At 36.2% G+C, this 16,744-nt stretch overlaps 4 pseudogenes; all 4 read left to right on the top strand.

Annotated features, from left to right (window-relative positions):
• The first annotated feature begins 3,737 nt into the window (after positions 1-3,737).
• LOC129236568 (U2 spliceosomal RNA) lies at positions 3,738-3,921 on the top strand (annotated as a pseudogene).
• A 573-nt stretch (positions 3,922-4,494) lies between these two features.
• LOC129236515 (U2 spliceosomal RNA) lies at positions 4,495-4,679 on the top strand (annotated as a pseudogene).
• A 10,625-nt stretch (positions 4,680-15,304) lies between these two features.
• On the top strand, positions 15,305-15,488 carry LOC129236559 (U2 spliceosomal RNA; annotated as a pseudogene).
• A 572-nt stretch (positions 15,489-16,060) lies between these two features.
• Positions 16,061-16,245, top strand: LOC129236514 (U2 spliceosomal RNA; annotated as a pseudogene).
• Positions 16,246-16,744: the final 499 nt, after the last annotated feature.

Below are 16,744 nucleotides of genomic sequence, written 5' to 3'. Positions count from 1 at the left end.
ACGTAAATAAGCAGAATTATCGATTTTGAAGTGAAGATCAGCCAGAAGAATTGCAAGAACGACCAACGTATCCAGAAAAGATCACATTTTGGTGCGGTTTATGGGCTGGAGGTATCATTGGACCGTACTTCTTCAAAGATGCTGCAAATCGTAACGTAACTGTGAATGGTGAGCGCTACCGTGAAATGATATCCCACTTTTTTTTGTCCAAAATGCAAGAGCTTGACTTGCATGACATGTGGTTTCAACAAGACGGTGCCACATGCCACACAGCACGCATAACAATGGACTTGTTGAGAGGCGAGTTCGGTGAACATTTTACTTCACGTTCGGGACCTGTCAATTGGCCACCCAGATCGTGCGATAGAACGCCTTTAGATTATTTTTTGTGGGGCTACGTTCAAGCTCATGTCTATTCAGACAAGCCTGCTTCAATTAACGCATTGGAAGACAACATTAAAGCATTTATATGTGAGATACCGGCCGAAACATTGGAAAGAGTATTCCAAAATTGGACTAAACATTAAATTATATGGACTGTACTGTCGATTTGAATAAAAATTTCATGCATTTTTCTGAATTTTACTTGTGTTTTTTTGAAAAAATTTCCTATAGCTCTTAAAAAATCACCCGATAGTTGCAAAGCAATGTATGCAATTGTGATAGGTCCTTTTAAATAAAACTTTTTTTACGAAACAATTTTATAAATCATACAATATCGTATTGAAAAGACAGAACTGGTTATAGGGTTATGGTTATGGCAACCGAAAGAGTTTGTACCATTCGAATTGCTGTGAGGGCTCCGAGAATATACAAACAAAACAGAATAGAAAAATAATAGAAACTACCAAAAACCAGAAATTATACATACACACACAAACTTCCTTTTGTTTGTTTTGTTTATTGGTTTTGTACTATTATGGCGCTGGACGTCACACTTAAGTAACGGTTTTCCCAAAGCGCCACCTTCTATATTCAATTCGCCTTGGCTAAACTGCAAGTATTGTATATTATTTCTCAACCTTGAATTGTCTTTGCAGTCCCCTGCGGAGACAAGCCATGTCGACGCCATACCGGGGCCCAGTAAGGGCAAAGACTTTCGGTTCCCACCCACAGAAGTCCTGAAGCTAAGAGGTCACCCCATTCCCCGCTTCCTTTCCTATCCTAGTTTCTCCTTTCCCCCTATCTTTCTCCCCAGGGCTGGAGAAAGATGTCATACGACCCGTGCCGAGGCTCAACGTTGCTAGGGGCCCAGTCATTCAAATAGCCCAGTCGCAAACGGAATATATAAAATTCCTGGTGACCTTTTGTATTATTCAGTCTTGCTTGCACACTGGAGCCTCTGTGCGAATGGACCTTCTATTCCTGCACACTCGTGGAACCAAAACATGGAATCAACAACACAAAATTAGAAAACAGAAAAAAAAAACAGAGTCCGGAAGAAGGCCACTTCTCCAATTCAGCTTCCGCCAATACTCAATCTTTGAGCCGTGCAGCTACTAAGGCTTTAGTAGGACCTGGCCTTGGCACTTCTTAGCAGTCAAAAGCTTTAGGCTTGACTATTTCTGATCGTAGTCTTAGTAGACCGACTAAGAGTTCTGCCGTTACAGCCGAAACCGGTGACGTTTTGTCACACACTTGCATCCTTCTAAGCTGGCCAACATAACAATCTGGTCACATTTTACACAGATTTGTGACAGTATACGGGGACTTCTTATCCGAGAAGTACATATAAGGCCTCATTGACTTGGGCAAAGTCCACCGATTTTGATGGACTTAGCACTTCTCGGGTGTCCCAGGCATGCATCGAGAGGCCGGCGCCTAAACGGCAGAGGTCGTCTGAGCAGCAACAGGCTATCATATGGCACTGCGGTTAAAGGTGGCGGCAAGATCTTAGCTGTCGTGGATAGGGGGAAGGAGGACTGTAGTGTTCATAGGGACCAGTGAAGGTGGCTAGAGGTTGATTTGGCCAACGTCCTCTTCAGCGTATTGGACGAGCGTCCTAGCCCTCCGTCAAATTAGTCGCCTGTGACGACGAAAAATCTGACAAATTACATAACGTGGCTATAGAAATGGTTGGTGAGGTATATCCAGGCGCAAAACTCCTGTCTATAGACTTTGAAAACATGTCAAGAGCTCGTGCTTGGGTTCCCAGCAAACCTGCCGACGAAGCATCCATCTTGCGGATGCTTAAAATTCATCTGACAAACAATTGAAAGATAGGGAAAGTTGATAAACCCGAAGGCGCTTTAAGGATGGTGGTGAGAATCTGCTCTAAAGCCTTGGCGCCACTGGAAAAGACTGGAGGGGTAGAAAATTACGGCTAAGGTCAATTTGCACATTTAGAGCAAAGTGTGGCCGCCACTACAGAGCGACCACCTACTGTAGATGCTAATATCTTGAAGAAGGCATCAGCGCATCTCATCTTGGGGGATTACTACTTCTCTAATTCGGAGAGGCTGAGGTCTCTATGAAAGGCCCCACAAGCCTGGCATGCCACTAGGTTTAGATGCTCTGGATCATAATTCTTTAATGATACTGAAGACCTTAGGGATATAAGTGTCAGCCAAATCAGGTTTGCACTTAAAACAAAATATGATAGTTTGGCGAGGAGTAGCAGACAAACTGTTACTTTGGTATCATAATGGATCGGCAACGGTCTAAGTGAGTTGGTGTAGAGACTGGCTACCACTTCCACCTACCTACCTTCCTACCTATCATTTAGAGAACATAAAGCAACATATTAATTTAATATTTATCTACTGTGAGAGAAACGCAATGACTTCGAAATTTTCGATAGTATCGAAATGTCCAAGACAGAATTTGCGCTACGACTGTCGAGCATTGAGAAGAATATTTGCATACATGTATGGATGCCTACATGTATACGAGGCGCATGAACTCATCTTGACAAAAATTCACGTTTCACCAAACATTGACAAACTGGCAAATATTTCTTAATAATAAGAAATATTGCAAGACTGACTCATTTCGAGTGGTCGTCAGTAAATCCTTATATTTTAGATTTAGAATTTTCGTCTTGGTAAAGAAATTAGCTTATGGGAGAAACAGATACGTGAAGGAGGATTTGGGGGCTTGTTATATGAATGAACGAGCCTTGATTTGAGAAATATGCGCTCGCCTTTATGAATGATTGATTATTTAAGGATGTGATGTGCTTTGACATTTGTAAATACATAAGTCAAGGTAATTTCGGCCTTCATAGCTGCATACAGTCATTTATGTACGAAAGGAAAAAATGGCATGGTTTACTTTTCAGCACTTTATTAAAATTTATCCCCGGCGCACGCACAGACATCACACAACTTTGCTTCGCAACGCAGTCGCAGAAATAAACGAACCGCGTCTTTATCCCGGCTACATGCATGACTCAGCAACAATTCACAACGGCAAATTCTTTTTGAAGTGAAAACTTCTTTAGAATCGTTGGGAGTGATTTGAGGAAAAGTGAAACGAAAAAAGCGACCAACTTGGCTACGAAGCGTTATATTATATCTTGATATAAAAGTAGCGACGAACTAAATAAAAATAACTTTTATTTTTTCTTGTGATTCGAACCAAGGATTTTGGATCGGAAGCTCACATTGCTAGTCGTTCGGCTACCGCGCCATGCTGTCGTCGCTGGCCTAAAAGTTATTTAGTTACGAAGCGTTATATTATATGTTGATATAAATAATTTTTGTGAGCGTGTAATTCTCAAAAGTTTTATTAGGTTTATTATTTAAAATGTATTGACTAGGTAGTGTGGTTATCAGCTTAACATCTGATAGATCCTCCATCGGAGGACAACAAATGTTAAACTAATTTTTGGAAATGGGCGGAGTGTTTTAGGAGCTTACTCCTTCTCTGCCACGGGTTGACCCGGTATTGCAGTACCGCCGGGATTTCGGCTTTGAATAAATACAAGAAAAAATATACTAATACATTTAGCTTTGGTGGGAAGAGCCATACATTTTTATATGAATACATGTAGACGAAAATGGAATTTTTTTTTTGAAATTTGCATTGTAGGACATTTCTGATTATTTATTGAAAACAGTTTTTTGGTTTAGATACTGAAAGTCAGTTTAAGTGAATCGGTATTATAAATATTTCGTACATTAATTTTTGAAGTGAAAACTTCTTTAGAATCGTTGGGAGTGATTTGGGAAAAAGTGAAACGAATTACAACATATAAACGTAGCGACGAACTAAATAACTTTTAGGCCAGCACCGACAGTATGGCGCGATAGCCAAGCGGCTAGCAATGTGAGCTTCCGATCCAAAATTCTTGGTTCGAATCACAAGAAATAAAATTTTTTTTTTTTGAAATTTGCATTGTAGGACATTTCTGATTATTTATTGAAAACAGTTTTTTGGCTTTTCTATTTTTGGTTTAGATACTGAAAGTCAGTTTAAGTGAATCGGTATAAATATTTCGTACATTAATTTTTTTTTTGTGAGTGTGTAATTCTCAAAAGTTTTATTAGGTTTATTATTTAAAATGTATTGACTAGGTAGTGTGGTTATCAGCTTAACATCTGATAGATCCTCCATCGGAGGACAACAAATGTTAAACTAATTTTTGGAAATGGGCGGAGTGTTTAGTGGCTTGCTCTCCAACTCTGCCACGGGTTGGCCCGGTATTGCAGTACCGCCGGGATTTCAGCCTTGAATAAATACAAGAAAAAATATACTAATACATTTAGCTTTGATGGGAAGAGACATAAATTTTTATATGAATACAAATAGACGAAAATGGAAGAAATTTGTAAGTCTGTTTCTTCGGTCCGTTTGGGTATTTTTTTTGACAACATCGAAACCAAAGCATTTGTATCATATTTTATCTATCATAAGCCACTCGTATCATTTGTTGAAATTGAAAACATTGAGGATGAATAATGATAAAATGAAGAAAATAAAATATGAACTTTAGAGCAATATTATAATGAACCTATAATTATCCCGCTCCTAATGCTGCTTTCGTCTTATTCTCTCTCAGTTTGTCTTACGGAAGGTTTCACTTCTATCCCGTCTAACCGTTAGACTGGTATTTTTTGTTTTTAATTTTAGTTTATTTTTTTTTCTTTCAATGTAGTCGATAAAAATGTTATGCAATAAATTTTATGTAGTCGCTTATGATTTCAAATATTGTCGATGTTCTAAAATTCCTTACTAGCAACCTTTCAAAACTAAACTTGTACTAAAAATACCTAACAGTAACATTTGAACCTTCTCATCTCATTAACATTCCCCGCTGTTATTAATTTCAAAGCAATAAAAGAAAATGTTAATGCACATTCTCTGATAACAGCAACAAATCTGGTTTTCGAACTTCGAACTCTCTGTTAAGTTCACCAAGTTCCGACAAACGCGCGTGTATAAGAGAAAGTGTCTTGCTCTTGTCTCCACAACAGCGCAGGCTTATCACAAAGAGCAAATGTGCAAATGAGAGATTTCAGAGCGAATTACAACCCAATATGTTTCAAGTATGCGGCGATTTCGTAATCAGGGCAGGTACTTGCTCTAGGAAAAGGGATATCAATACCGCGTAAAGTCAATCGGAATTTAAAAGAGCCGCAAAACTACTCCCTCCTCTGGTTTGTTATTTTACATTGAGCGCATGCTTATCACTCAAACTCACTTTGCGAGGAATGGCAGTGGAAGACGAAGGTGAGTGGGAATGCTCAGACGCTCGTTTTGTGGAAAGTAAAACTAATGCTCACAGAATAATTCGACTTTTGAGCAACAATGAACAATGCGAGTTGTCATCATGCAAATAATGCTTAAATGTGCAATTCATCTAAGTGCAAGTGCTCATAAATTTAGAATATTTTATTTGCAAATAAACATATACAGACATACCTCTGCATACTAGTTATATATGTACTAGGGACTTGCTAGAGCTGTAAAGTGTGTCGTTGCACTTCGAATTCAATGAAGATAAGAAATTTCAATTTTAATTTATGCAAGAAATAAACAATAGATTTGTTATACAATTTGAGAAATTTGTCTATGGCACGCAGTCTGAGGGAGTTATTTGCTTTGCATATTTTTCATTTACTTGTGCGAATGTGTCAATGACAGTGCATGTTCTTAAAATTTGTTTTGTATTGTTCATATGTAAGTGCATTTGTGTACTTTATATGTTTTTCCATTACTTCTTTAACTTTCACCTTACAGTAATAGAAATTTTACGCAACATGTACATAGGTACATAGATAAATATTTGACCCACATTCTTTGTACGTAAATTCGAAGGTTGGGAATGCAAAAGTTAGTACATCATATGACAGCTTGAATATTTGGGTCATAAGGTTTTGCAGAAGGTTATGGTTCCGCTTGCTTTGCTTATATGGAAATACACATACGGATGGTTGAAAATATACAGACATATGTATGTTGGCAAGTACTATACTTATATATGTATATGGGTATATGCATCCTTTTTGACAATTGTATGCATAGATATCGCTTTATAAAACTTCGACTAATGCGTGGTTCCAGCCTAGTGAATTCAGAAAGTCATGAGTGTAAATATCTCCGCAATTTTGGGAACGATTTAAAATTTTGAAGATTTTATTTAACATTTTTTTAAATATTGTTTTTAATAATGTTCATTCCAAAAACATACATTGAACTAAGTAATCAAAGCAAAAAATACATACATGCTGATTTGACTATTCATTCGAATGCATTGATTGAAAATTTTCATTATGCGTAATAGAAAAAATGTTCATTAATCGGAGCAAACTATTAGCACATACATATAAATCACTTCACATGCAAATTGTCAAATATGCAAATTGTCAATGGCTGGCTGTGACCAAAACCAAATCAATCAAAATTTCGAACTTTATACAAAATTTAAAAAATAACCAAATTTTTAATTTTAATTTTAAACTTGATCTTATAATAATTTTTTGAACTTATCTTAATTGAACTTTTATCTGAATTTTTCTAAAAATTTTTTGGTATGCAGTAACATGGCTCTTGAAATTGAAAATAAAACAAAACAAGTGGACAAGTGAACAAATGGAAAGTTTAAGCCGTTAAAGATTCGCGGAGTATTTAATAATATTTCTACTGACACCTCTGCGGTGTTTTATTATTTATTTGTTCTATAGAAAGAACATTCAAAATTTTCTTTTTAAGTTTTTTTTTTTCTATAAATTAATTTCTATAATTAAAATTTCTATATGCAACAAAGTGCGAAAGTTGACAAATAAATAATATTATGAAGAATCTCCCAATTCCTCGAATTTCACTTGAAAAGTAAAGTGAAGTAAAGTACAAAAGAGTCACCATGGGGCCACTTATCTTCCTCAGTGTAAATAGAAATAATTCCATGTTTATGCCCACGCACTTATGCACAAGAGTATTTGTATAAAGGGTAAAATTTTGTATAAAGGTTGTATGTAACAGCATAAAAGAATTTAGATTAATATGGACAGACATACAATAAAAAGATCAGAATGAGCCCGTTCATGCGTTTGATAGCTCGAGCAAAAATTAATATATTTGAATGAAACTTGACACCGCTTTACTCTGCATCCAAGGAATACTGATGTTAAAAATGGGCGGAATAAGTGTATAGGCACGGTCACTTGTCATTTAACGGAAACTTTCAACAAAGCAATCAACCTGATATCTTAGTTATAAACGATGCAAAATTGCGCAAATTTAACACAAAATATGATTCCATAATCAATAAGGTTTTCCATTTGATCATGCATCGTTTCACGTTTGCTGATCGTGTGCAAATAATTAAAAGATATTATTGAAACTCCGGCTAAGTTGTAAATACCCAATCTGAGTTTTGGGGTAAGGTCGTCGTAATAGCGTTTTTGTCAACCATTAAAATTACCCTTATTGAAGCGGGCGCAAGTTGTATCTTTGGGAATGAGAAACCACATTACACTTTATGTATACAGCGTTCAACAAGATCAATATGTACCTCCTGCGTATCCAACAAGACGACGCTTCACGCCATATAAGCGGCGCTCTGGGTTTGCATAGTGTGGGAAGTCTGCAGACTACACTAACAAGCCAATAACTTTGGATGAGCTGTAAGCCAATACTCGCAAAGCAACTGCCATTAAAACGGGGCACATACCGACCGAGTTATCAAGAATTGAAAGATGTGCTATTTCTTCTGGAAAGAATGTAGCTTCAAAATAAAATCAGCATCAACTTACTGTCATACATCACTGTTGTTTTATTTGAAATGATTTTCGATTTTATTATGAGGTCACCCTATTTTAAGGCTTGTCTAAAAGAGGGAGCACTATTTCATTGTTATTCATAAGACAGAGGCATTCCTCTTTACAGCCCCATTTGTTTAATTTCTAAGTGTTCGCAGCCCCCATTTAATATCACTACCAAAACTACTAGATGGACAATGAATAAGGATCTCTAGAGTTAATTGCAGAGATGCTAAAATGTGAGAAAAGTGGCAGCAAATATGAAATCCGGATGATAAACAAATGTTAAAATACTGTAAACTTTGCACATATAAATATATGTGTAGCAAATAAATATAAATAAAACACAAAAAACAATCATCCCATCGAATGCAATAATAATAGTTTGGTCAATTTAAATCTGGTGATTCAATTTACTTTTAAATTTGTTGCAACTTGTATGCTGCTGAAAGTTATAAAAAATATATTTGATTGAACCACAACCAATTTACTGATCAAATTTCATTAAAATATTTTTCCAGTCAGATCCGTTTCTAAATGCGATTAGAACAGTGAAAAACTAGTATTTCTTACGAGAAGTTTCAAGTGCGATTATGGTGCCAAAACCATGGAGTTTCGTCTCCTTAATGATGATGAATTGATGATTGATGACGTCAAAACTGTTTCAAAACAATTATAGGGTCCGAACTCGAAGTCCAACCAACTTTAGACCGTTCGCGCAGCCAATGCACGGCATCAGCTATTTATTACAATAGTTGGCCAAATGACAGTCCAGAGTATTGTTTACAAGCGCGCGGAAGGATTTTGTCGAGAGTAAATGCGAAAAAAGAAAATCTGTATTGAAGTTCAAACGTAATAGTGCGATTGCATTATATTTGGCTCGAAAATTACAACCAGCGATTGTTCGTGAGCTCGAGCACCTTAAAGTAAATAAAGTTTTTGTTTATCGCACCATTACTCGTTGCAATGATACTGGTAGCATCGCGAAATGTCATGGAGGTGGTCATCAAAAGACTGCAACGTCACGTGAAGTGATTCAAAAAACGAAGAAGCGACTTGAGCGAAATCCCCGACGAAGTGCCAATCAATTGGCGAAAAAACTGAAAATATCTAACCGTAACATCCATCGCATACTGAAAAATTATTTCAAAGTCAAGCTTTACAAGATCCAAAAGGTGCATGATCTCACACCACAGCAGCAACAAGTCAGACTTGAGACTTTTTAATTGGTTACACTTCAAGTGCCGGAAATTTATAAATTTTTTAATATATTATTGGTTTATTCGAAAGATTCAACATTTTCATTATTCATTGAACACGTGGCTGTATCGGCTGTCTTCTTGAGAGCACATTCTGTTAATTTAATTTTCCAGAACTTTGGTGAAGTATTTTATTTATATCTCGCGAATGCTTTAAAGAGCTGAATCATAATTGATTGTTCGCCTCCAACGACACCGTAGCGTCGCTCTGAGGTGACCAACTGACATCACGAGATCAGTTATGGCATGATCTGCATGGCATAGCTAGCTATACTGCTAAAAGCATAGTCATTCAAGTCCATGTCTTCAATTTCCTGTCGCAAAATATCATTTATCATGTTGACGTGAATAGCAACTCCAGCAGCAAAGAAAAAATGTCCAAAGATCCTTCTTCGCCAAAATTCAAACGAAACTGTCACTCTCTGAGGACTCATTAGCTTCTTAACGTTTAATACGGGCTTGCCGATCACGCGCGAAGGTTTGAAAGGTTCTAGGGCGAAAGAGCTGTCACTGACATTAATTCATCATAACTTTTTGTCCTGTTAGCCTGACTGTGTTACCAATTGCAGATACTTTCGAAGTTTTGTCACTTTGTCACTGGATTTCCACTTGAATGATCTTGAGATAATTGTCTATGGATATTAATCTTTTAAAGTTCGACCCAAAGACACCCGCACCAGTCCTTCGACAAATATATGTGTATGTGCAGTGTATGTGTTACCTGCCTCCTAAATTACCCAATCTAAAAAATGTTTCAGTAAATTTCTAACAGTCTTTATATCAGGAGTTATAGCATCGTGCAAATGTGGCACTGAACTATTTATGAACTCCTCTGCGATTTCTATATATCCTTTGAAATTTCCGATCCTTAGGTTGGAAATATTATTAAAACTTAATGCTCCTTAATGCACAGCTATTGCCACACAAACCTATAGTAACATTTTATTTAATTTAGTTCTTGCATTTCTTTGCCAAGAATCAAAGCAAAGGAAGTACATAAAGGCTATGGTTTTTTAAGAGTAGTAAATGACCAGTAGGTCGTTCTGGCCAATAGTCCCCTTCTTTGCCATAAAGACGTGTGGAGGCGGAAAAACCATCATCGCATCTAGATAAGATTTCCAAGTGAGGGATCTGTCAAGCACCACACGCAGAAATGTTGCGTCCTTATAAAAACTGTTCCTCGTACTCTCTAAAGTTGATTCTAACATAAATAGTTTTCTTCTCCTCGTGAATGATGCAAGGATGGTATTTTTCGGATTTATTGAAGGCACTTTATTGACGCACCATTTCAGGGTGTTTTGTAGAGCTCGTGAACTGAAGTTCGATATGGTTTCCTCATGCTGATTAACAAATTTTCCGCATAACTTTTTATCAATATCTTCGTTATTCAGCATGTGTAGGAGCTCATCTTTAACCAGGGTGCATGGAAGAGGCAACGATTTGGTGGCCGTTGAGGTGGCCACAGTTGGTTAATTCTTTTCTCTTAGTTCCATGCTGATTTTTCTTATCTTGAGCATGAACAACACCCAGCGACTAGTTATTTTAATTATGTCCCTGCTCAGCATGGCTTGTCGCACTGCTTGATAAGACGTATTGCCAAAAGCTCCCGAGATATCGGTAAAATCGCTCAGCGTTTGTTACAAAAGAATTACATACATCAACTGCAAATAGGATAATTAAAAGCCCCCCATGGGAGAATAAAGACAATCTCTCATATATTTTCATGTCGGAGTCAGCACGCACCACAAAATTGAATTTGACCATGAGGGTAATGCCTCACTTCAATATTCAACATTTTTATCTGACCGTAAAAAATAATATGTGACCACTAAATGGTTTCCCATCTTACTTCCTGTGTGAAAAATTATACATTATAATCAACAGTATAATTTTTACGTTCATTTAGCATATTTTCTGAACCATCGTTTGAAAATAAACAAACAAAACGTAGTTAATTATAAAAATTATAATTAGCATGAAAAAGGAGAAATTAAAGAATAAACAAGCATTTACAAAGGAGTGACAATTTGAAACTTGAAATGCCAATTAGGTAAATTGTTCATGGTACAGCAGTAATGGGATATTTAATGCGACAAAAACCAAAAAATTACGAAGTTTGAATAATATTTATCAAACAAGCCGAAATCTGAAATTTTTAATATTATATTTTACGATTATAACGATGAATTAAAATCGAAAAGAGTGTAAAATTTACATGAAGCTCGGATGAAGGTTAGGTAAATTCCCTTCAGTTGACTTGTCACAAGGCCTCTAACTGCATTTACCTGCTTTTCTATAATTTTTTTTTAATTTTCATTGCAACTGGCAATAATTTTATGTTCGTTTCTCTTTATCGTGATCCTTTACATCTTACATTCTGCATTACTGTGTTTCCTGTGTTGCTTTTCACCCTCTAGTCCATAGCCCTGATTTGGTAATTTCTCAACCAATTGTTTTAAAGACATTTTTCCTTCGAAAGTTTTATGGTATTTTTCTTTCAAACTTTAATTTCACTTTTTCTTATAACTTTTTGCAATAAACTTTTATACGAGGTGTGTTCAAAAAATAAAGTGAATTTTCAAATTTCGCGAGCTAAGCACATTCGTCTATCGATTATTATTTTTTTATGTTTTTACACCCGTCTGGAAGATATGTTCATGGTTTTAGCAATATAGCATTTTTATTTTGTTTGTGAGAGGCATAAACTAGACAAGTGTTTTGCGTGTTTGGCGATTTTCTGCTATCGAAAAAAATGGATAAAAAGAGTTGCAGCAAATTTTGTGTAAAAAATGGAATTAACTACTCAAAAACTCTTGAAATGTTGATAGTGGCATGTGGTGAGAGTACTCTGAATCAAAAAAATGTTTACAAGTGGTACAAGCTTTTCACAGAAGCTCGAGAAGATGTGACTGACGGCGGTCGCTCTGGACACCGCAGCACATCAACAACCGATAAAAATGTGGAGGAAGTGAAGAAAATTGTTATGAAGAATCAGCGAATCACAATTAGAGACTATATCGGGTGGATCATGCTATGCAATCTTTCGGAAATTTTCAGCATGAAGCGTTTTCGTTCCAAAATTGCTGAATTTTTACCAAAAATAACGTCACATGAGCATCGCTTAGGGATTGTTGAATGACGTCAACGATTATCCAGATTTGATTAAAAGAGTCGTAACTGGTGACAAATCATGGGTATATGGTTATGACATCGAAACCAAAGTCCAATCGTCCCAATGGAAGAAGAGAGCAAAGCCCAAAACAAGCACGCCCAGTTCGACTAAATGAAAGGTTTTGCTCACTGTTTTCTTCAATTACCACGGCGTAGTGCATTAAGAGTTATTACCATAATAGGGAGTATTATCTCGAAGTTATGCGCCGTTTGCGTGAAGCAGTACGAAAAACCGCCCGGAATTGCGGAAAAAAATGCATAACTCTTGCGTCATCATAATGCATACTCATATTTGCTTGTGAAAGATTGTTTTGCCAAAAACAACACCGTTATCATGCCTCAGCCACCGCATTCACCAGATTTTGCCCCCTGCGACATTTTCCTGTTCCCAAGTTTGAAGAGACCCATGAAAGGACCTCGTTTTGCGACAACTGAGGAGATATAAACCGAAGGGCATACCAAAAAGTGTATATCAGAACTGCTTCGAGGATTGTAAAAAACGCTGGCACAAGTGTATTATATGTATCTAAAGGGGAATACTTACGGAAAAAATGAAAATTCACCTTATTTTTTGAACACACCTCGTATTGCTCTTTTCAGCAATGTATACGTTTTTTTTAATTTCACATCATCCCTATTGCGTTGTTCCAACTTCATTTATGTACATATGGACCCTTCATTTGATTATTCTAATTTTCGAGTCCATTTTTTTTCTATCTATGTAGTCTAAGAAAGATTTTTCAGCAAACAAAGATTAAGAGGATACAATTCTGCCAACAGTAGAAATTTATCTTTCATGTTTTAGTTCTATTTTCATTCATACATGATTTTTCGGATTTTCAGCTTTTCTCGATGTCTTTTAAAATTCATGTAAGCAATAACCGTAAATGTTGGAAAATATATCTCTTATTGACTTCTCGTACATCAAGGTGTCATGTTGCTTTGCAATTTTTTTTTCATTTTTCTGTGTAAACTCATGGGCAGTCGTCAATCAATGCCAGTTGGAGTTAATTACTATTCTAAAAAAATTGTTTATACCCAATGGACAAAACCGTTTGTCGGTTTTTATTATTAATATAATATATGAGTAAAATAGCTCTATTTTCATAGAGTCAGTTTCGAAAAAACACATTTTGATAACGATTCTTCTTGGATAACGACTCTTTCTTGGATATATGGGAGTATCTGTTTTTATTTATGTGAGCATATTTGGTTGTTGCTAGTCTCTATAAATTATCTACTTACAATCAAATACATACATAATAAAACAATAATATAAAGGGTTTTCCAATAAGAGGTGCTATTTTGATATTCAAAGAAAATTGCTATTTTTTAATATAAATGATCGGATGTTTATAAAGAGAAAGGTATGCTGTTAATAGTGGAAAATAACATCAGGCAAATGACCACCACTACCACGCTTACAGGACAATACCCTTTCCATGAAATTTTCCATAACTGAATTGCAAAGTGGCTGCCCTATGTCCTGGATCGACCGTGGGCTGTTGCCGTGCTATTCGTTTCTTTCTCGTGCTAACCCGCGCCAGTTGGACACACCAAGTGAAGCGAAGTCCTTCTCCACCTGAACTTTCCAACGCAGAGGAGGCCTTCCTCTTCCTCAGCTACAACTAGCTGGTATATATATATATAATTGGCACGCACACCCTTTTTGGGTGTTTGGCCGAGCTCATCCTCCTATTTGTGGTTTGCCTCTTGATGTTGTTTCACAAATGGAGGGACCTACAGTTTCATACCGATTCCGAACGGCAGATATTTTTATGAGGAGCTTTTTCATGGCAGAAATACACTCGGAGGTTTGCATTGCCTGCCGAGGGGCGACCGCTATTAGAAAATGTTTTTATTAATTTTGCTTTCACCGAGATTCGAACCAACGTTCTCTCTGTGAATTCCGAATGGTAATCACGCACCAACCCATTCGACTACGGTGGCCGCCTACCACCAGCTGGTATCGCATCGAATACTTTCAGAGCCGGAGTGTTTTGCTAGTGTTTGTATCCATTCAGACGACATGACCCAGCCAGCGTAGCCGCTGGATCTTTATTCGATGCGCTATGTCTAAGTCGTCGTAAAGCTCATATAGCTCATCGTTTCATCGCCTGCGGTATTCGCCGTTGCCAACGTGCAAAGGTCCAAAAATCTTACGCAGAATCTTTTTTTCAAACACTCGAAGCGTCGCTTTAACGGATGTTGTCATCGTTCGAAAATATATAAGTAAATACTCATAAGTCTATTTGCATAGATTTTCAATTTAGTTAAATTACAATTTCCTTGCAGTATTAAATTTGCATCTGTATTTACTAACTAAAAAAGTCTAATATTTACATAAATTACTTTTGAAGTGAAAACTTCTTTAGAATCGTTGGGAGTGATTTGAGGAAAAGTGAAACGAAAAAAGCGACCAACTTGGCTACGAAGCGTTATATTATATGTTGATATAAAAGTAGCGACGAACTAAATAAAAATAACTTTTATTTTTTCTTGTGATTCGAACCAAGGATTTTGGATCGGAAGCTCACATTGCTAGTCGTTCGGCTACCGCGCCATGCTGTCGTCGCTGGCCTAAAAGTTATTTAGTTACGAAGCGTTATATTATATGTTGATATAAATAATTTTTGTGAGCGTGTAATTCTCAAAAGTTTTATTAGGTTTATTATTTAAAATGTATTGACTAGGTAGTGTGGTTATCAGCTTAACATCTGATAGATCCTCCATCGGAGGACAACAAATATTAAACTAATTTTTGGAAATGGGCGGAGTGTTTTAGGAGCTTACTCCTTCTCTGCCACGGGTTGACCCGGTATTGCAGTACCGCCGGGATTTCGGCTTTGAATAAATACAAGAAAAAATATACTAATACATTTAGCTTTGATGGGAAGAGCCATACATTTTTATATGAATACATGTAGACGAAAATGGAATTTTTTTTTTGAAATTTGCATTGTAGGACATTTCTGATTATTTATTGAAAACAGTTTTTTGGTTTAGATACTGAAAGTCAGTTTAAGTGAATCGGTATTATAAATATTTCGTACATTAATTTTTGAAGTGAAAACTTCTTTAGAATCGTTGGGAGTGATTTGGGAAAAAGTGAAACGAATTACAACATATAAACGTAGCGACGAACTAAATAACTTTTAGGCCAGCACCGACAGTATGGCGCGATAGCCAAGCGGCTAGCAATGTGAGCTTCCGATCCAAAATTCTTGGTTCGAATCACAAGAAATAAAATTTTTTTTTTTGAAATTTGCATTGTAGGACATTTCTGATTATTTATTGAAAACAGTTTTTTGGCTTTTCTATTTTTGGTTTAGATACTGAAAGTCAGTTTAAGTGAATCGGTATAAATATTTCGTACATTAATTTTTTTTTTGTGAGTGTGTAATTCTCAAAAGTTTTATTAGGTTTATTATTTAAAATGTATTGACTAGGTAGTGTGGTTATCAGCTTAACATCTGATAGATCCTCCATCGGAGGACAACAAATGTTAAACTAATTTTTGGAAATGGGCGGAGTGTTTAGTGGCTTGCTCTCCAACTCTGCCACGGGTTGGCCCGGTATTGCAGTACCGCCGGGATTTCAGCCTTGAATAAATACAAGAAAAAATATACTAATACATTTAGCTTTGATGGGAAGAGACATAAATTTTTATATGAATACAAATAGACGAAAATGGAAGAAATTTGTAAGTCTGTTTCTTCGGTCCGTTTGGGTATTTTTTTTGACAACATCGAAACCAAAGCATTTGTATCATATTTTATCTATCATAAGCCACTCGTATCATTTGTTGAAATTGAAAACATTGAGGATGAATAATGATAAAATGAAGAAAATAAAATATGAACTTTAGAGCAATATTATAATGAACCTATAATTATCCCGCTCCTAATGCTGCTTTCGTCTTATTCTCTCTCAGTTTGTCTTACGGAAGGTTTCACTTCTATCCCGTCTAACCGTTAGACTGGTATTTTTTGTTTTTAATTTTAGTTTATTTTTTTTTAACATAAAATAATTAAGTAAAGTTTACTTGTTATATATTTTTTGATGTCAGCGATACTATTGGAATCTATTAGTTCGCGGCCAATCTCAGCC

This window comes from Anastrepha obliqua, chromosome 1 (genome assembly GCF_027943255.1).
Source record: "Anastrepha obliqua isolate idAnaObli1 chromosome 1, idAnaObli1_1.0, whole genome shotgun sequence".
NCBI lineage: Eukaryota > Metazoa > Arthropoda > Insecta > Diptera > Tephritidae > Anastrepha > Anastrepha obliqua.
This window is presented reverse-complemented; position numbering and strand designations above follow the sequence as displayed.